The sequence below is a fragment of the Aythya ferina genome, assembly GCF_964211825.1.
Source record: "Aythya ferina genome assembly, chromosome: 2".
Lineage (NCBI taxonomy): Eukaryota > Metazoa > Chordata > Aves > Anseriformes > Anatidae > Aythya > Aythya ferina.
Genome location: NC_140297.1, coordinates 53,307,123 through 53,326,702, shown reverse-complemented (window position 1 = coordinate 53,326,702; position 19,580 = coordinate 53,307,123). Strand labels below are relative to the sequence as shown.

The following is a 19,580-nucleotide window of genomic DNA, read 5'->3' as shown; positions in this document are numbered from 1 at the left end:
GCTAGTCAGCGATGTGTGTTGTACTTTTTCCAGCTATTCATGGCCTCACAAAAGTACAAGAACATGAAAAAAAAAAGTCTTTAAATATCGTAAAGTTTAAATAACAAAGCATTTCACATTGCTAGTTACATCAAGCATTTATTGTTCCATTCTACCCTCCATTTCCCTTGATCTATTTTTAAGTCATTGCAAACTTTGTTAAAATCCAAATTCTGGAATCTCCCACCCCCAAAAAGTATCCTTTTGACCTAGACTCACATTTTGAGGAGCCTATCTTTTGTATTACTAAAATGCCAAGATTTTAATGGAATGCTTTATTAGGTTTCCAAACGCTTTTAGCCAATAACAAGCAAAGTTCAGCTCAGTAGTTTTAATCTCAGAAACATCAAATCTGTTTTCCCCGCATGTGAGAAGAGCCATGCGGCTCTTAAGAAGATTAAAGCTATAAATTCTAACATCACAGGGGCCAATGCTTTCACAGTCCAGATCAGGCCAGGTTATTTTATGCAAGTTTTTCCTCATGTGAATATCCAAGACTATTGATAGCCTTCACGTTTCCCTGGGCTTTTTTTTTCCCCCCTTCTTCTCAGGTACGCCATTTGTAGAAGGTGAATACATTGCTTTTTCTTCTGTTCTGCCTCTAGTGCTGTATTTTAATGTTAAGTGGCAAATTATATCATTTTCATTATCAGTGCAGCTCAGAAAACCATCTGTTACTCAAAGACATCGGGATCAGCAGTCAGCCACCCTCAAAATAAGCAGCTGTAAATCTAGAGTGCCTTTACTTTCTAAATGGAGAGAGGCTTTTACATTAATCTCCTGGACTTGCTGAGTAGCTGGTACGGTGCCCAAACACAAGTAAGTAAACTCAATTAGTAAAAATAGACATGATGTGGCAGTTCAATATATGGCATTTAAGCATGTGTCCTACAAAGCAGAAGTGTGAGGCTCGGGTCCCAGCGATTCTGTTGCATGCGTACAATTCAGTAATTTTCCTTGCTGCCAAATACCTTGTGAAAAATAACAGCAATGTTTTATTTCCACGGAGATGCAAAGGTGCTGTCACTTCCACAGGTGTAAATCCGGAGGCACTCGGCTGACTTTTATTGGGACTCCAAGTGTTCAGCAACTGTGAAAAATAACATTTTTCAACCCACACTCAAAAGATGGCACGCAAACCAGCTTCAGCATCCGTGTGTTTTACATCTGGAGAACTACAAGGAACGTACACGGCTAAGCAGATAAGGAGCATTTGCAACAGACACTTTTGGGAGCTTTGTTCTGCCTAACAGGGCAAGCCTGGGTACATTAATTTGCAGCTTAAGCCTTATGGGAAAGTCTCATTCCTTACCCCCATTAGCGAGGTAGCAGGCTACACCTCTTTTTTCATGGCAAGCTGATCAAAGGCAAGTTATTCAAGTGCAAGTTCTGCAGGATCCCGGTGCTCGGCGGCGCAGCAGAAGGGCTCGGGCTCGGGCGTGGTGTGCTTGACCTTCTGGGCTTTTGTCTTTCGGCCCCTTTTCGCTTCCTGCATCTGCCCGGTTGCAGGCAGGAGCGCGATGCAGAGAGGCCCTGTTTGTTTTCCGTGCGCCCTACGATAGCTGCCACTTTGTCACTGCGGGGTAAAGCGCCCTGCTTGTTACGGCGCGGTTAAAAGGCCCGTCAGTATTTCCATTTCAGATTCCTATTTTCAGGAGGAGTTTACTACTGAGCCGTAACAAATTGCAGGCAGGAAACTTGGCAGTCACATTCCCAGCCTAAGAGCAAATTCTTTTACCGGCTTTAAATAAATAAATTAATTAATATTAATGGCATGCGCTCCCTGCATGCAAAACAGGGGAGGTTTTGTTATTGTTTGGTTTTGTTTTTATCCTTGAGACAAAAGATGAAGATTAAGGGGAGTATTTACATACCAAGTGTCTGTGTAGAGGAGTTTGGGGAACAGATCGGGAGTGCTGTCACCCAGTGATGGAGGCTATGTGGGCACTCCTGACGAGGGTGAGCTCATGCTCCGAAGAGGAATATCAGCACAGAAGGGCTATCGATCCGTGTGTACCGCAGATAAGGAGCCTGGAAGAGCAGAAGAGAGTGTTGCACATCACCAACAGTTGCACAGCTGGCAAATTACAGCTTGATAACCACGATGGGTGAGAGTGAAATTCTTTGGGGTTAGTTGAAAAGGAACAAAAATCAAAACAAAACAAAATAGCAACACCGCACAGTTCGCAGAGTGTGAAGTGGAATAACTGGTAGCTGACACGTTTCCATGGTAAATGTATTTTCAATAAGTTTTAACAGTCTAGACTTTAATTATACAGCCAGGGTTTTAGGTACTGAAATAAAGAAAAAAAAAAATATTATTTTTTCTGGTCTATTGTCCAGATAGTGAGGATTTCAAGCTGGTAAGTGCTGCCAGCTTACCTTTCTGTTCGGTGAAGTTTTGAGCTCTAAGGAATATAGGAACTGTTGACTGTAACCTGCATGAATTCAACGTGCTATTCAAGGAAAGTACAGATACAAGAATAGATTCAGAGGAAGGAACTTAAGAAACCCGATGAACATTTTGTCTGGTAAAAAAGCATTAAAATTGCTAACGTGCTAGAAGATAGGTGAATCCTAAGAAAGCACAGCAAGTAAGGAATATCAGGTTCTTCAGAAGTGGATTTGTTGCTGTTCGTGGGGTTTCTTCTTTTGTTTTCAGGAAATCATAACTTTATATGTTAAAGTAGCATTGCTCTTTCACCACTGGAGAAATCTGCCTTTTTGCCCCGCTGATCATATGCCATTTCTGAAAAATCAGCTGTTCTAAAAAGTCCAGTCTTTTCTCGGGACAGAGCTGTTCCCAGAGGTCTGCCAAGTAATGGAGTGTTTGGCTGTGTCATTCACTGCAGGCAGCATAACCTGTGTGCCTGTATTGTCAGCTGCCTGGGGAGGAAGCTTGGCCTCATGTAACAGATTGGAGCATCTAGTTAAAACAGGAAAGGGGCGTTGATCCTCATTTATAGATCTGAGGGATTATTCTAATATAAACAATGATCGTAGGAAATCACAGAAGGAGTAACTTCCATGAAAAGGCTTCCATTTCAAGCCACAGAAATCGTGCAGATTTTGTGATCACACTGGAGAGACCTTAAATGTGCGAAAGGTTGTGATAAATACGTCTCGGTTCAGATAACAGTTTCTGGAGGCCAGGCCGTGACTCCTGTACAAGTTGAGCTTTTTAGGGACTCTCACAGAGCCTGCAAGCTCTCCCCCTGCAGTTTTCAGGACGATCACTACAGGCAGCTCCAAGGAACCGATCAACTTGGCAGTGACTCAGGCTGAGCTAAAAGCTTCTGGGAGCATTCCTGGGAACCTCTGATACTCTGAAGAGACTCTAGTGAGAGACAACACTGGGGCTGGGACGCTTGCCCAGATTGTAAACTGCGCAGGAATTTCTGTACAGCTGATAAGCTCTGCCCAGGACCCTGTGAGGAATATATGTTTTGTGAAAACACCTACAGGCTCTATGAAGCATCCTTGGGGTGTACAGCAGCGGTGAGCTCTGTCCCCGCTGCCCCTCCTGCCACGTTGGGCACACATAGATATGGATGTGTGAATTATCAGAGGAATTGCTTGCTGTTTCCCACCCTCCCTCCGCACCCCATGCACCCCCCCTTACCTTTTTAACCAGCAGAGGGAATCAGAGGGGTTCAAAAATTAGAGGACCTGGGCGTGATAAATGATGAAAGCTCTGCAATGACTATCCCAGGCTACATAGACATAGAAAAGGGCTGGAGCCATAATACAGCAAGGGAGGCACAGCCTAGCAAATAGGGCTTCAGTCTGCAAGATCATAGCGGTGTACATGTATTAAACAAAGTGTACCTGCTGGTGGGTCACTCTGGAGGTGAGGGCAGTGGCAGTTCCTGTCCGTATGCAGCTATCTTGGTTACTTCTGGGCATGGTCTTACTGCTGGGGAGTGACTGACAGAAGGAGCAGTGCTAGGGAACAGCAGCCAAAGTGCCTGTGGGGCGGCAGAGGGGACCTCGGCTGGGTCTGTCTCTGGCCTAACCTACACTGCTTTTACTGGCAGGCAAAGGGTGTTTATCCCTGCAATTACTGCAGAGTAGCTGGTGTCCTGTAAATCCACACCCTTGATTGCCTCACCTTAAGTTGCTCACAAAGGCATACCCTCAAGCACGTAGCTAACTTTATATGTGTGATTCAGAACCACTGAGGCAATGGGACAACTTGTACGCCTTAAAGCAGACACCACGTTTACACACCTAGCTGACGATGGCCCGAACAAGGGAGAGAAATGACGTGATGTTCCTGTCCTTACAGATGGGATTTATCATGGAAAGAAAAGGGAGAGAGATTAAATGGCAGGAAAACCACCACGTAATCCAACTTTTGTAGCATTTCAGATTTTTCAGACCTGATCTGCGTATCAGTGTGTGAAATAATCTCCTGGGGTTGGTGGAAGATGTCCCGTCACTTCAGATTTTAATACCAGTGTAGGTTGGTTGACAGGGGTAGTTTATGAAAAGAAAAGGGTTTTAGCTTGTGCTGCTACATAAGTATGAAAAAAATGTAAATAGTATCATGGTTTTATTTTTGTTTACATGAATACTGTTTTGTTTTGTCCTTGATATGTGGAATTGTTGCTTTTCTGAGTCCTTGGCTAAGCCTTGGGAAAAGGGAGTGTTCTATATTGCTTTAGTAGTAATAATACTTGTACTCTACTGTGTCATCACTGTTTTGCAAGATAAAAGGTTCATTTTTACTATTCCTTTTCTACAGGCAGAAGAATGGAGTCGGTGAGCATGTGACAGGACTAAGACCAAGACAACAGGAGTCAAAACCAGGTTAGATTTGCAGCATAAGCAGTGAAGTCTTTAACAGAGCACTTCATGTTACAGAGGCATAGGCTAGACCTTTTCCTTCTTGGAAGGACAGTTTAGGGGGAATATGAGAGATGTCTGCGAAGTTCTGGGTAACGTGGAGTGTGTGGGTAGAGACTGGCCACTGAATCAGTGCAAGAACCAGGAACACTGGATGAAGCAGATAGAAAGAGACAAATCTTGCACCAGGGACTCGACCTGGGCAATGTGACACAAGAGGCAGTGGATGTGTGAAGTTTACACGTGCTCAGGGGAAGACTGCACAAGTCTTGAGAGAGAAATCCACCAAGGGCTACTAAGCAGGAAAGAAATCACATCCTACTCAAGATGTCCCTTGAGTTGAAAATAGCAAGAGTCCAGAGAGTATGTGGAAGAAGTAGTACATGGCTGCCTATGCCTCCTGAGGTATCTCCTTATGACCACTGTTGTCTTATGGCCTCTGTATAGCCATTCTTAGGTCCTTCTGTGCCAAGAAAATTAGAATATGAGCTGTGATAAATCTATAGTGAGGAACCATTTCAGAACTAGCATCTCTTGTGTGTGAATAGCTTGTGATGAGATGGTCCTGCCCTCAGGTGTCCACACCATTCTCGCAGCTGTTCTTGACCCCATGGCAGAACAATCCTTGTAAGAGCAAGTCTGTCCCTGTGATAGTAGGTACACTTCACAAGGGCTTGAATTTTTTGATTTTGTGAGAAGCCCCATGGCAAAAGACACACACTTTGAGGTAAGGCTGAAGATGTGCTTTCAGCAGGCAGGTGTTTCTTCCTGTACCGGGATGCCCCACTCAGTTCCTTTTGAGAAAACTGCTTTCACACTGCTGTGTTTTTCTTTCAATTGCTGAGTGCCAGGACCTCTAGAGCTTTGCAGTGGTATCTTTCACTACCTTAAGTGTAAATAAATAAATGATGTCATATGAGGACAATATGAGAGCAGATGCAAGGTAGGAAGGCAGGTGGAAACTCTCCTGTGGAAAAAAGTAGGCAGGGAGAAAGAGAGACATCATAAGACATTTCATCCAAGGTGGAAACAATTACTGACATTAGTAGAAAGGCATGTGCTGAAGGGTAAAGAAAGAACAGGAGGATCTGGAAGATTTCTGAGGGCAAGATGCTGCCCTCAGACTTTAAGACGTCAAAGCAATGCCGGTCTAGTTTTGAACCAGTCTACATAAACTGAAATAAATCTGATTTAATGTGATATCCTACCTCAGCCTTTCCAGGACATTTTTTTTTTTTTTTTTTTTTTTTAAATTATGAAGTTTCAGGCTTCTTAGGACACCACATCTCCATGACCCTGCAGAAGAAACAGGCAAAATACTCCTTGTAGTTGGATGAAAGGTAAGTTTACTATGTTGTTTGTCAAAGGCTTGCAAGCTGAAGACTTCCTACTCTCCAGAAAATTCTCTGTCCTGTCATGTCTACAGTCCTCTGCCTGAAGATTTTCCTGTTGACCATGACTATAGATCAAATCTAAGGGGGCATAGCAATTAGTTCATGCCCAATTTATCCCACTTAAATCTTTGATGTTTATACACCATTCAAAGTCTCCATTTATGTGTTCCAAGTGGCCACAGATTTGTGGCATACAGTGCCTTTTCAAAACAAACATATGAAGAAATAACATCCTTTGCTGTGTACAAGGTACTAATATCTTGGGACTATCACTCTACTTCTGGTTGCTACTGTATTAGTTATTAGTTCTCCTTTTGACAATGCAATGGAAAGATAGGTACAAAATAACTCTATTCTTGGATGTACAGCAACTTACACTTATTCCTGTTTTGAAACCAAGGTGGGAGCCCAGATGTGCCAATATTGGCTGAATTTGGTAAACTTCAGCTCCAAATTTTCATGAGGGCTTTGAGGCCAAGGCCCTTGTGTGTTATATTTTGTGAAGAGGTAGAGGCAGTGAGGGCAGAGAATAGCTGTTATTCATATGCTGCACCTTTTCTCAATAAAAGACGTTGTAAAGATTTTTAGCGCGTGGACAAAATGTGCAGGCTTGGCAGCAGGACTGAGCTTATTGGCTCTGAAGGTCTGTTAGGTCAATGATCCATGAGGTTGGAAGGATTTGTTCAATAGACTGGAACAGCTCTGTTGGGGCCATTGAAGTACTGAAGTGTCAAAAACCCATGTTTTCAATTCTTAGGTCTGTTCAAACAGGTAGTTCATTCTAGCCCCTTCTTCTCCTCCCATGAAAACTCATTGCGCTTATCAGTATACGTATAGCATTGATCAGCAAGACTGTGAACAGGCCTTAGAAACCACACTGCCTTTCTGAAGGTTAAGACACTTAAGAAAGTCCAAGAGTTACTTCCCAATCCAGTGTTAACATGATGGATGCTAATCTAATCTGTCTAGGCCATAACGCCTGTAACAGACCAAAAAAAAAGGGCAAGTGAACTCCCAGATAAGTCCCTGTGTCAGGTATGGTTTAAAGGGAAAACCCGTGTAGACTCTGGCTGCTCCTTGCCAGAAGCCAAGAGCCCTCTCCCAGAGAGCGGCGGGTGAATTCTCGTTAGTTCTTCACCATCATTTTGGTTGAATGTTAATCCTCGTTAACAGCGCTGCCTTGACAGCCCTGGAAGCCAAGAATTTTCCACACGATGGAGCCTCCCCTGTGTTCTCTGCTGGTGTACTTTGACCCCGATATGAAGCGATCACTTCTAGGAATAAGACGGCTGCTGAGTTTCCATTCCCCGTTGGCCCTTCTGCGCATGCCACCTGTAGGGGTAGGTGCGGTTCCAGCGGAGTTATGTGGAGGCCAGGACATGGATGGAGGCCCCAGACATCTTGACACCACAAAGCATCTAACAACTCACACCAGTTATTACTTGAGAGGTGCCTAGACCAACTAAGCACCTCTAGAGAAGGGCTTAGCACTTTTATGTTCCACTGGTCGTGGCTGGAACAACTTCTGGGGCTAGGTGTGGCTGTGGTCAGTCCCAGGGCTGCCACTGGTAGGTTAGCTGCTTTTCCTTCCAAGTCAATGGCCTGACGGACAACATATTCAAAAGACTACGTCAGTCCTGATTTTAAGACTTTATAGGAGTCTTTTTTTTTTAATCCCTTAGTGAATTGCTTTCCTTGTTTAAAACAAACAAATGAAAAAAAAAAAAAAACACCACCAAACTTATTTTAGATCTGCATCTAAGGAGCTATTGTTATTTTAAAGCTATTGAAGCCATTGTTATTTAAAGAGCAACTCAAGTGCTTCTTTTCAAAAAACAAGACAATGATGAGGTACACGCTTTTTACATAAATATCACATTACTATATGATAAGGAATGGCAAACAATGGTTTGTGCAGTGCCCCTACAACCCATTCCTAGGCACAGTGTGGTAAAATAAGTAAACAGCAGCCTTTCCTTTGAATTCACTTGCAAAGGACCTCAGCATATTAGACTGTAGAGTTGTCTGAGTCGCAGTGTAGTACTACATACTTGCTTAGTCCTCATGAATGCTTTGCTCTCATTTCACTAAATGTTAATTTGCATGAGATATTTGTGGCTTTTAAAGAGACAGCATTGGTTCTCCGTGCCTACCAGTCTAATTTCCTTCCATCTGAAAACAATCACGGTTAAGAATTCTGCAGAACTTCATCAGCATCCCTGTTCTGACAGGGTATACACTAATTTCTCAGCGAATTCACAAAAAATAAAGATGTTAGTCATATCTTATTATGTTCACACAAGTGGCACTTCAAGTTAAAGAATACATTCTAAATATGTTATTGTTCGGATCGTGTACATGTTTAGCTTCTCGGAGGAAAGCGTACCTTAATTAGCCAGCTGTAATCCAAATTATAGTTTCTCATTTGCTAAAGCTGTTAAAATACCTTAAATCAACTGCCTATGTCTGAAGTAATAATGAAAATAACTGCATTAGCAAAAATTATCTGAATGCTAGCAGGCTATAAATAGATAGGAGGTGGATTGGACAGTCGGCAGATTCTGAGTTGGAATAAAAACATCTTACTTAAGCCAAAAACATGGCAACCAATATTTTCTGTTATAAAAATATTTGAGATGAATTTAGTTTTTATGAAAGCTGTCTGAAAGTGAAATGAATAGCAGTAGTTCTCTGTTTATTTACAAGCCAGTATTAGTACCTGAAGCACAAAGACGGGCACCTTAAGAGCAATGCCAGCAAACCTTTGACTGCATTGAAAAATCCTTTTTTCCATGGGATGGGAATGATGGCATGTTTGTGCTCTTTCAGAGAAACCTCCACCTTGATAATGCTTGTCATCTGAGCAAACGGTATGACAGGTCTGTGAAGTGGATTACTACTGTCCACTAGAGGCTGTAATGAGACCAACAATGTCATTTTATGACAAATTGAAGACTTAGACTGTAATAATCGATAATTGTAAAATTACTTTTCACACACAATACGTCATCAATCACTGGATTTCCCTGAATGTGAATGTTTAAAAAAAATCCACATCCTTATGCCTCTTATTTTCCCATTTTTCACAGATGCTGTTAACTGCCTAATACATGCATGTAGATGACACTACAACTGGTATATCAAAAGATGGTTTCTGATAGACAGTGTGCATCTTGCATGTCAAATTGATAACTACCTTTTGGTCAGGAAGGTATTCAGCTGGGAGTCATACCAGTCTCAGCAGGTCACTGGCAGGAGATAAAACATCTCGAGTGGTGGGAGGCCTTGTGGCCCACTCACCACCGAGGTGTTGGAGCCCCTCTCTGTCCTGCCCCTCCCCACTCACGTTGTCTGGACTGCCCTGGTCTGTAATCACGCCTCTTTTCTGCCACAGATGCCTTTTTCTTCTGTCTTAGTTCTGTACTTGTGGGTCAATAGGCTGCACTGCCTTAATGGACAATAAGGGCCTTTGTGCTGGCTGTTCAGCAAAGATCACATTCAGGTGCTGTTTCTCACCTCTGCCTTCACCAGAGCTTCCATATTTTGTGGTTTTCACCATGGAGGGACTATTTTGAGCCCCAGTGTTGGCCCTCAGTAGGGAACTGCAGAGGCACAATGACACCTTGAGACGTGGTAGCACAACCTGGGTGTCGGGAAATGTCAGTGGAGGCGCACTCCCCTTGTCTCTATCATCTTATGCAACCAACATCCATCAGGTTGAATGGGAGGTGAGCAATGGCTCACGAACCTGATGTGGCTGGCTGCAGTTATGGCACTTCCCAAAGCCATGCTAGCTCAGGAAAATGAATATTCCTTCAATTTACCATTGACTTACATTTTAGGGGTCTCTTTTCAACTCTGAGGCAGAAATATGGGCAGAGATTCGAAAGCCTGGAGCACGGCAAAAAATGTGGGTCCTGTGGCTTACACCGTAGCCACAGGACGGAGGAATACACAAGCCTCTTACATGAGTCTGCTGGAGAAGGGAAAGTTGCCCAAAGCTTGCTTCAGCATGAATGTGGCTTCTCTTTCTCCGCGCGTGCCACACCTCTTGGCAAGGTGAAGGTTTGAGAAGGAAAGATTCCTTTCTCCTGAGGTAACAGGAGTACAACTGGAATAAAAAAGGTGGCAGTCGGGAGAATGCCGCGCACGCAGAATTGAACCCCGAGGATGGGGTTGCAGCTTCTCCAGGGCCTTCTCTTGATTTTCAGTAATCTCCAGCCTCTGCCTCTCTCCCGTGGTTCCTTTTATTAAATCAATGAACCTTGCATTAGCTGGGTGAAGATCATTTGCTGTCTGCTACGCTGCTGTGGATGTGCTGTCTCGTAGTGCTGAGTGGCACGTTTGCCCAGACATCCTGGCCTGCTGCTGCTTCTGTCCCCAGACCATTCCTAAGGTGGCACACGATGTTGGGTTTCATAGGGAACCTGAACTAAAGACGCAGAAGTTGCACTGGTAAAAGATCCATAAGCTTCATAAAGCCAGTCTATATTACAGAATCAACACTAAATCAAGAGCTCTGCAGCTTTCAGTGTTGTTATTAAATTCTCTGGCAATTACGGAGAGCTAGCACAGCCCTTTGGAGAAGGGACTACTCTGCTCGTCTGCACGCTGGCAGAGCACTAGGGTGCTTTGCATCTAGATGCTAATGCTAGATACAATGCTAAAATGCTAATATCTATGGACACATGAGAGATGTATCTGCACTGGAGATCTGGTGGCTTGGAGCTCGCTGTGGTGGTGGGGGCGAACGGGCCCAAGCTGCAGCGGTGGCCACGCGGCATGGAGCGTGCTGACGGCGCTCCTGGAGCCTTTCTGAGGCCTGTGAGCTGGGGATGGTGACCCCACAACACCCAGCTGTGTACCTCAGGGCCTTTGGTATGTTTGTTTGTGGTGCCTTTGGGGTGGGGAGTGGGTTTCTCAGCGCTGTACCTCCCTTTCTGATGCAAAAGCAGAGCGAATGCTTCCTTGCAGACCGCTTGTCAGGTTGCATGCAAGCAGAGCTGCCCGTTGTCCTTTGTCTGTGTTCCTCCCATTCATTTTGTCCATAACTTATTTCCTCAAGATGTACCTGTCTCGGTAATTTGGTGTTTTGTCATTTCTTCTAAGACTCAAAGACCAAACCAGAAGGTGGGCGGTATTTTCTCTGCTCAACACTTTGCATCCGCGCTCATTACTTGCCCGCTGGTTGCTGCAGCTTATGGCACGGCAGAGATGCATGTGAGAGAAGCAAGAGGGTAAGGAGCTGGCGGGGGAGCATCAGTGAAATGTAAGTTTCCCTGCCGGGGGAGCGTTTGGGAGAGGCTCGCAGGGGTCTGCGTACAGCTGAGAGAGACGTGAGGGGATTCTGATGAAATGCGCGCTGAGGAATCCAGAGGGAGGTAGTACCCAAACATGCGTGGTGCAGCCCTGCCTGTCTTGTAGTTCAGTGACGGTATGAGTCAGAGCCTCTTTGGTCTGAATGAAGTGGAAGGTACTCTCTACAAAGCAACTCAAGCATATGCCAAGGATCCGGATAAATAAAACTAATTCAGAAAACGGGAGTGGGATGCGGGCTCTTGCTCTACAACGCGTCGCAGCTCTCCACAGTGAAATGCAATATGGCATCTTAAATAAAATCACCCTCTTCTGACTCGCACAGAGGCTGCTTCAGAGCATTCCCTGGCTTCCAGCACAGTTTTATTTCCTCCCCTAGAGAGGCAGACCAGCCTCGACCGAGCAACCGATTTCCACGCATCCCTCGAACCAGCGCTCCCTGCCATTTCTGAAGGACGGCACGCTTCACTAGCCGCCTCTGCCCTCCCCGTTAAACAATATAGCGTTGTGTTTTTTCTTTTCTTTTTTTTTTTTCTTTTTTTTTTTTTTTTGGTCTCCCCAGCTCATTTACTTCACCCTGCAAACCGCTGCCAGGTCCCCGCCACGCAGCGTGCCCACGGCGGCGGTGGCGGAGGGCAGCCGGCCGGCCTCACCCTGGGGGGCTGCAGGCAGGGGGGAGCCGGGGGTGGGCACCCCTTAGGAGCCCCCCAAACCCCGGATCCCCCCCCCACGGGTCCCCACAGCCCCTGGGGTGGCCCCATAAAGGGTTAAGGCCGGCTGGGCCCGGCGGTGCTGCGCGTATGCAATAAGCTGTGCGGCTCGCCTGGCCGCCTGCCAGAGTGTTGCCTTGCCTCCTCCTCCTCCTCCTCCTCCTCCTCCTCCTCCTCCTCCTCCCTTCCCCCCCCTCTTTTGCATGAAGTCGGATCCTTGAGCTGTTGCAGAGGCAGCCAACTGCTCCATATTTGGCTGCTCTTACACATTTACATACTGGAGAGCGGAGAGGGAGCGGGCGCTGCACCGCAGACATCATTGCTACTACAGCGCCGGAGACATCCCGGACCCGTGTCACTGCAGGGGGAAGGAGCAAAACAAACAACACCCCCACCCCCCCCCCAAAAAAAAAAAAAAAAAAAAAAAAGAGAAAAATCAGCCCCAAGCCCCCTGGAAGCTAGGAAGAGATTTGTGTGCGAGCCTCTGTCTGACCCCCCGCCAGCCCCACCTCCACTGACACTTTACAGTAAGTGCCTTTTTCTTCCTCCTCTGCTTTCTGCCTGCCCCCCCCGGGTTCCTTCCCTTGTTTAGGCGGCTGGAAAAACACAGGGACGGGGATTTTGGGGGTCTGCTGTGCACCGGGGGAAGGGGGGGGCAGCTCGCTGCGGCCGGGCGGGGGCCGCGAAATGGCCGAGGGGTGGCGAGACGGGGGGGGGGGGGGGGTCCTCCTCTTCCTCCTCCTCCTCTTCCTCCTCCTCAGGCAGCCCGGGGGGTGAGGAAGCAGCAGGAGGAGGAGGAGGAGGAGGAGGATTGCGGAGGGGTGCCGGTGGCCGCGGGGAGGGTGGACATTTTGCGAGCGGCGGCGGCCTCGGGGTGTGTGTTTGTGTGTGTGTGGTGGTGGTGGTGACACGGGCTGTGTGTGTGTGTGTGTGTGTGACACGGGGTGGCGACACTGTATGTGTGTGTATGTGTGCGTACACGAGTGTGCCAGGGGCACACACACACACACACACACACACAGCCCGCAGGGGGTGGCCGTGCGGGCCCGGCGGGCGGGCCGGGTGCCGGCAGGGCCGGCGGCCGCCTCCCGGCGTACGTAGTACGGGGCTGGGCGGCTGCCGGAGGGTGAATGAAGCGAGGAGGCGGCCGAGGAGGAGGAGGAGGAGGAGGAGGAGGAGGAGGAGGAGGCGGCGCTGGGCCGGGGATGTGCCCGGAGGCAGCCCCGAGCCGCTTCGCCCCGGGCCCAGGCCGGCTGCTGGACGCCACCCGGTACCGCCGGCCGGGGGGAGCGGGGCGGGGACAGGGGGACAAGGGGACAGAGGGACAGGGGGACACGGGGACAGGGGACATGGGATAAGGGGACATGGGGGGCATGGGGAGGCTGCCCCCCTCCGCCCCCCGCCCGCAGGTCCCGGGCTCGGGCTCGTCCCCGGCGCCGCGCTGGGTTGGGGTGGCACCTCTCTCTTCCGTTTTTATTATTATTATTAATTTTGAGGCTAAAAGGGGGGTAATTCGCCGGGAGAAGAGGAATAAATGACCCCCTTCCCCCCTCCCTTTCCGTCCGTGCCGTGTGGGTGCTTCCTCGGGAGATTAAAGTGGGAATTACAGCGCGCTGCGAGGCGCCGGCCCCTGCCGTAACAGCGATAGCGATAATAATAATAAAAATGACGGGATCGGGAGCGATCTGCCCGCTCCTGAAGAGGAGGAATTGCTGGAGAGTAATAATAGCAAAGAAAACAAGTCGGAAGCCCGTTATATAATGCACTGTGCAGATAACAAGAGCGACGGGCTATTTTTATTTTGTTTACCGTATGCCGTGTAATAGGGACTCCTCCGAGCAGCATCCCTCAGCTCGGGCTGGGATCGGGCACAATTCGGGTCCTTCCTCCCCTGCCCAGCCGGGGAGGCTCGGGGCCGCGAAACGTTTGCCCTGGCCAGCCTTTTCTTTGTGCGGCTGGGGAATTGTGCAGGTCCGTGACCTTTGCTTGGAGACCTCCTCCGTTTCGTGTGGCAGGGAAATTCGCGTTTCGCCAGGCAGGTTACACGTTAACCTTTAGCGCTCGGGGCTGGGCGCTTTGTGCAGGAAGGGTTACTTCGACGTGTCAGATGTGGTCAGGCGTAGTGAGCGGCTCTGCTTACAGGCTGGGAAGTCAAGGACTTTTAATTTCAGTTTCGAGCGAAGCCTCCCACTAGAGGAAAATCCAGGCTTCGCCTCCATCCCTTGCTGCTCGGCTGGCGCAGGCGGCTCGGCTCCCCGGCGAGGGTGATGAATGGGGGAGAGGCAAACTGAGGATGGCCGGGGAAGGCGCAGCGGTTTCGGAGATGCTGCAGGGTTGTAGTAAGTTGTAACCGTGCCTCATCGCCCCTGGTGTGTGGGTACGAGCGGCCCAGTGGCTGCAGGCAGCTCGCATGCCGCAGAGGCTGGGAGCTGCTCCTCCGCACCCATCCATCCATCCATCCGTCCATCTGTCTGTCTGTCTCGTCATGCAGCTACATGTCAGCGGTGCAGGCTTGCGAGCGCGCTTACTCCAGCCCTGATCAGTCGTGTAATTAGATCAGGCTGCCATGGTAACAGACAGGATTCCTCGGCCATTCAGGTGTGCGTGCGTGGCGTGTGCCCGGGCTACCTCCAGCCCTGCGCGGCCGCCTCGGCGTGCTCTTGCGGAAAATCGAAGGATGCCGGCGATCTGATCGCTTCCCCGTGGCTGAACTTCTCGGGGAAGGCTGTTTGTTCCCTGCCGACCCAGTGGTATCGGGCGCATCAGGCGGCGTGTGGCGTGCTTATCAAGTCAGCTGAACCCTCTTGCGAATTAACAAAGGTGTGGTGCTCTGCAAGAATGCACCTCGCTTATAAAAGCTGGCATAAAACTTTCCTCGGAGTTTCCCTTTCTCGGCGGCTGGCTCTTTTAACCGTTCGGTGGCTGCAGCCGGGCGGAGGGCTGTGGCAGCTCCCAGCCAGGCGCCGGGTTTTTAGGCCACAGCCTTGGAGTTGGGCGCTCACGTGCCAGGTGCTGAGCACATTCTGCCCTCTGACATTAAAATCAGTGATACCAGCTACCTCTGGCAGCACTCACAGCTGCTGGGTCTCCCTGTGCTTCTCAGAGAGCACAGGGCCCTTTTATATTTTAGGTGAAATATCATTTTGCTCATGATTAAAACTCCCAAGGAGTATACTGTATTTAAACCAATCTTATCAGCAAGTAATTCCTTTCCAATATTCTGATTTTTTTTTCCTTTTTTTTTTTTTTTTCATCTAAATATTATAGCAGTAGGACAGGAGACTTTCTGCCCCAAAGTTTGCAATACCTTGAAAAAATAGGCAGTCTAATTAGCTTAGAGCTGCATACTGCTCTTAAAAAATGTGTTTAACCGAGGAATGTCTGTCTGTCTTCCTCCTCGGTGCTAGGGCTCTTTTGAGCCACCCTTGCACAAATGCAGGTATAATTTTTTTAAGGCACCAAATTTGGCGCTCTGCTCTAATGCCATAAGCCTGGAGCGACTCCAGTGGACTGGCTTGTGAGCCACTTACACGGGTGTATATCTAGAATAACTCCATTTATTGGACTTAATCCAGGCATGTAGTAGAGTAGCAGAGCCCAGAAAGTGAGCTGCCGCGTACAGCCATGATTTTCTCTCTCCCTTTTTACGGCAAAAAGCACTGTGGGCTTTAATAGGATTTTTGCCTGACGAAGGAGCTGCTGCAGCCACGTGCCGAAGCGGCGAGCACCTCTCTCCCAGCCACTGATCTCCTGTGCATTTACTCCTGCTGCTACGGAGCTTGGCCCGGAGGATTTCGTGTCTCGGTGATGAGAAATCACCGGCGCCCGCAGCTCGTAGTGCCAGGCAGGAGCGTGACGCTGCCCAGAGCCATCTCGCCGAAGCAGGTATTTTTAACAGCGCCGGGCTTGCAGCGGCGCACTCGGAGGACGAAGCAGGAACGCCTGCCGGCGGCTCGGCTCCTGCGGTGGCCGGCAGTCCCGGTGCAGCGAGCTGGCAGGTCTCAGCCCGGAGGCATTTCTCCTCGGAGGGGCGAGAGCAGGGGCAGGCAGCTTCATCTAGCAAAGAGCAGCCTTTGACTGGCTTGCCCTCGGTGCTGGGAAGGAATATCCTCCCCTCGGCACGGCCGCCTCCGCGACGGGCCACCGTGCCGAGGGGGTGGCTGGAAATAGAAGAGCCTGCAGAAAGTGAAATAATCGCACGCAGCTAGGCTCCTGTAGCGTGAGCCGCTGCCTGCCTCGTGCTGCTCATACATATTTTATTGTAAGACAAATTACCTGTGTGACTAAGAGCATTAGAAAGTAATTATTTTCAAAAAGGCCATATATACACAGTTTAAAAGACTTTTTTGAAAATAAACAGTGCAGCTCTTCTCTCTTGCCCTCCTGGCCTGATTTGATTTATTTGGAAAGGCTGAAAAAGCTAGTCTTATTTTAAGATACTCTTACGAGAGACCTGGAATTTCATTTAACAATTTTTTTTTTTTTTTATGTAATAGATCCAGTGGCCTAGTTTCACGTTAATTAAGAAAATAGGCATTAAATGCAGTCACCTGAAAAGCAACTAATGCTTTAAACACCAGAATTTGAAAATAATTGTAGTAAAGCAAACTAAAGGCCTGATTTTCCCCCTCGCTGAAGTTGGGCGGCCCGTCCTGGTGCGTGTGGCAGCCAGGACTGTCATTGTCATTGCTCAGGCAGTGCAGTTGCTTTTGTTGTGGTGTGCTAATTGAAGGGGGAAACGCGATGAAGAAGTATCGCAGGGCTCAAAGGAAATGCGTGTGGGAGGCAGCTCGCTCGAGAGCCGGCGGCCGGCGGGGCAGTCTCGGGCCAGGCAGCCAGGTTCGCAGTGAGTGCAGGTTTGGGAGGCAGTGCAGGCACACTGTGTACGAGTCACCGAGTTCAGATAACAGGCTTAAACGGAGGGCTCCGCGGAGGCTACCGTAAGCACCGCTGCGTTAGCAAATGAAAATATAATTAGCACGAGGAATAGAGGTACGGCAGGCTTGGCGCAGGTACATAGTTCAGGGGAATGGCCTGCTGTATTCAGTGACTTCTGCGTAGGAACTTGCATGCTTCTCAAAGCCTAAGCTTTGCAAGCTGAAAATCCTGACCTCCTCATTTCGCCGTACTTTTCTGCTGGTCTCTTAAGTGAGATAAATAAATAAGTAGGTGCTTGGACAAAGGCCCTGTATTTTGGAATCTGAGGTCATGTGCACGTCTTGTACAGTGGTTCACGTTCTTTGTGAGTTGAGGATTTTAGCTCGGTTTTGGCTTAGCTGGTCCATGACTCATGTTTTTAAATGTAAGAAACTTTGCAGACTCCAGACTTTTGTGAAAAGACGAAAACTGAATCGATGACCTTAGTTCCTTTTTGATCTCCGCACATATACTGAGAGTGTAGTGCTCCCCCCTCCCCGAGCTGTAGTCTGGGTCGGCTCTAAAACATGCAAATCTGTGTGCGTGTATCAGCCCCAGTCTGCAAAGTTACTTTAGTACGTGTCCCAGCGAGGGTTGTGCTGAATGAGGATTGATTAAAGAACCTATCTGGAGTTAAGTATGTGTGTAAATCCTTCCATAAATAGGAACGAGTAAGTATGCTCATAAACTGAAACAACAAAAATGCTTCTCAGTGAGGGAGAAACGGTCTCACTAAATCCTTTTATTGTCCCAAGAGTGATAAAAATACTTGGTGAGATTCCAAGTGAAAAAAAAAACAACAAAATGTATTTTGTTTAATATGTGATGTCAGCAGAAATTCAATGCTGGCTCTTTGTAATTTTACTGAAGAAAAATTCAGAAATAGAAAAAAAAAAAAAAAAGAACCACACTGGTAGTGTTTTCCTTTCATCATATTATTTGGGCACTTGGGGTAAAATGTGTCGCCTCTAGCATGCCAGTGTTATGTTGACAAAACGGGGCGCAAGGTAATGCCACACACCCAAAGCTGGTTGTTTTTCATCTGATTGTAGTAGTCGCAGGAGTAGGTTTTCTGGATGATGCCCCTCCTCAAACAAGATGTGTTTTGTTGGCAGTAGTGACAGTCCTCTCAACTGGCTTATGATTCTTCACCTCATTAAGATCACATTTAGGGAAAGAGCACTCAGTCTGACTAAATGGGCTACGTTCTCTCCTGCATGTGCTCTGGCTGCGGGAGTCAATCTATAGTTTTATTTGTGCTTGAGTAATAGCAAAAGCAGCCTCTCTCCGTCTTCCTTAGGGTGACTTAGCGTCTTGTAAATTGCTCGATTCTTAATTGTGTTTCTGTTTCTTTTCATGTTGGTTTCCACCTCCTCAGCATCTGGATCAAGAGTCACGTCGCAGGCCAAGCCAGACGGGCAAGCAATACAAGCTGTGAATTTACTGCTGACCCCTGTAGCACAGTGACCACCTTCGCTTTTGTTTTCGCCATACAGAGATGCACTGTCAATAAGGTGAGAAAATAACACCTTTTATTTCCTCTAACAAGCTGCACGCTGTCTGCTCTGGGTTCTGGTCAACGTGGACACCTGAGCGGTGTGGTGTCTGTGATTACCTTCCCATGAAATGTTTGTACTTCCCTTGCCTGGCAGTAGAGGTCCTTGAGAAACTCTCGTCAGAAAAAATTCCATTAACTCTGGTGACTCAGTTCGGTGACTTACAGGACACTGGGTTCCAGATGAGTGGTTTCATGTTCACCTCCAGTCAGAGTATGCTCAGTTGCTGAAAGATTGTAGTATGAATGGAAAAGTTTACAGTCCTTGATTTTTATTTTGTTGTTGTTGTTGTAAAATGCTACGTGTGTAATTATATAAATCCTTCCTGCGCTTTTATGAGTGTTTTTAGTGGTTCTCGTTGCTTGCAGCCTGTTGGACTTTTCCAGCATCCTGGTTTTCTCATGTGCTAAACTGTGCATGGCATGAGGATACTTGCCAGGATAGCTAGTCACCCATGACATGCCTGGGTGTCTTTTACACTAGTTTGAGGTATGTTTGCATTTCTTCTGATAATGTTGCCCTGAAATCCTGAAACCAGACAGAATATAACCATGTACATCTATCAGTCTCTGCTCCCTCTCCTCTTCCTTTCCTCTCCCCCTCCTTCCCATATGGCTGGGGAGAATACCTTGAAAGAACCAATTCTCAAGGCTCAACAATCATACTGCCAATAAAAAGAACATAATTTTTTATTTTATTTCTTTAATCTGATTGTCATTAAGCCAGCCTGATTTTTTTGGACCTGTTTTATGATTTTTGAGTGCTTGGGATTGGCAATACTGCTAATGCTTTAAAAAAAA

The 19,580-nt window shown here is 47.5% G+C and overlaps 1 protein-coding gene and 2 long non-coding RNA genes across 15 annotated transcripts in view; 2 read left to right on the top strand and 1 right to left on the bottom strand.

Moving 5' to 3' along the window:
* Positions 1–299: 299 nt before the first annotated feature.
* LOC311431279 lies at positions 300–14,234 on the bottom strand. Of its 2 annotated transcripts, XR_014689326.1 has the most exons (3): positions 14,117–14,234; positions 1,352–2,070; positions 300–1,129 (listed from the first exon to the last, which is right to left on the bottom strand). It is a non-coding gene; the product is annotated as an uncharacterized lncRNA (long non-coding RNA). The 2 variants fall into 2 exon arrangements; XR_014689325.1 differs by having other exon boundaries at positions 300–2,070.
* Positions 759–12,078, top strand: LOC311431280. Its single transcript, XR_014689327.1, has 3 exons — positions 759–858; positions 4,787–6,227; positions 11,391–12,078. It is a non-coding gene; the product is annotated as an uncharacterized lncRNA (long non-coding RNA).
* The window catches only part of ATXN1 (ataxin 1), a 265,892-nt gene continuing 258,812 nt past the window's right edge, over positions 12,501–19,580 (top strand). For 9 of the 12 annotated variants that reach the window (XM_084508611.1, XM_084508607.1, XM_084508604.1 and 6 more), the window contains exons 1-2: positions 13,497–13,577; positions 18,603–18,738. The gene's annotated coding sequence lies outside the window, so the exon portion shown is untranslated. Of the gene's footprint in view, positions 12,835–13,148; positions 13,182–13,496; positions 13,578–13,643; positions 14,647–18,602; positions 18,739–19,580 lie in introns of those variants that run through there. The other 3 variants (XM_084508613.1, XM_084508617.1, XM_084508618.1) reach the window with 3 other exon arrangements.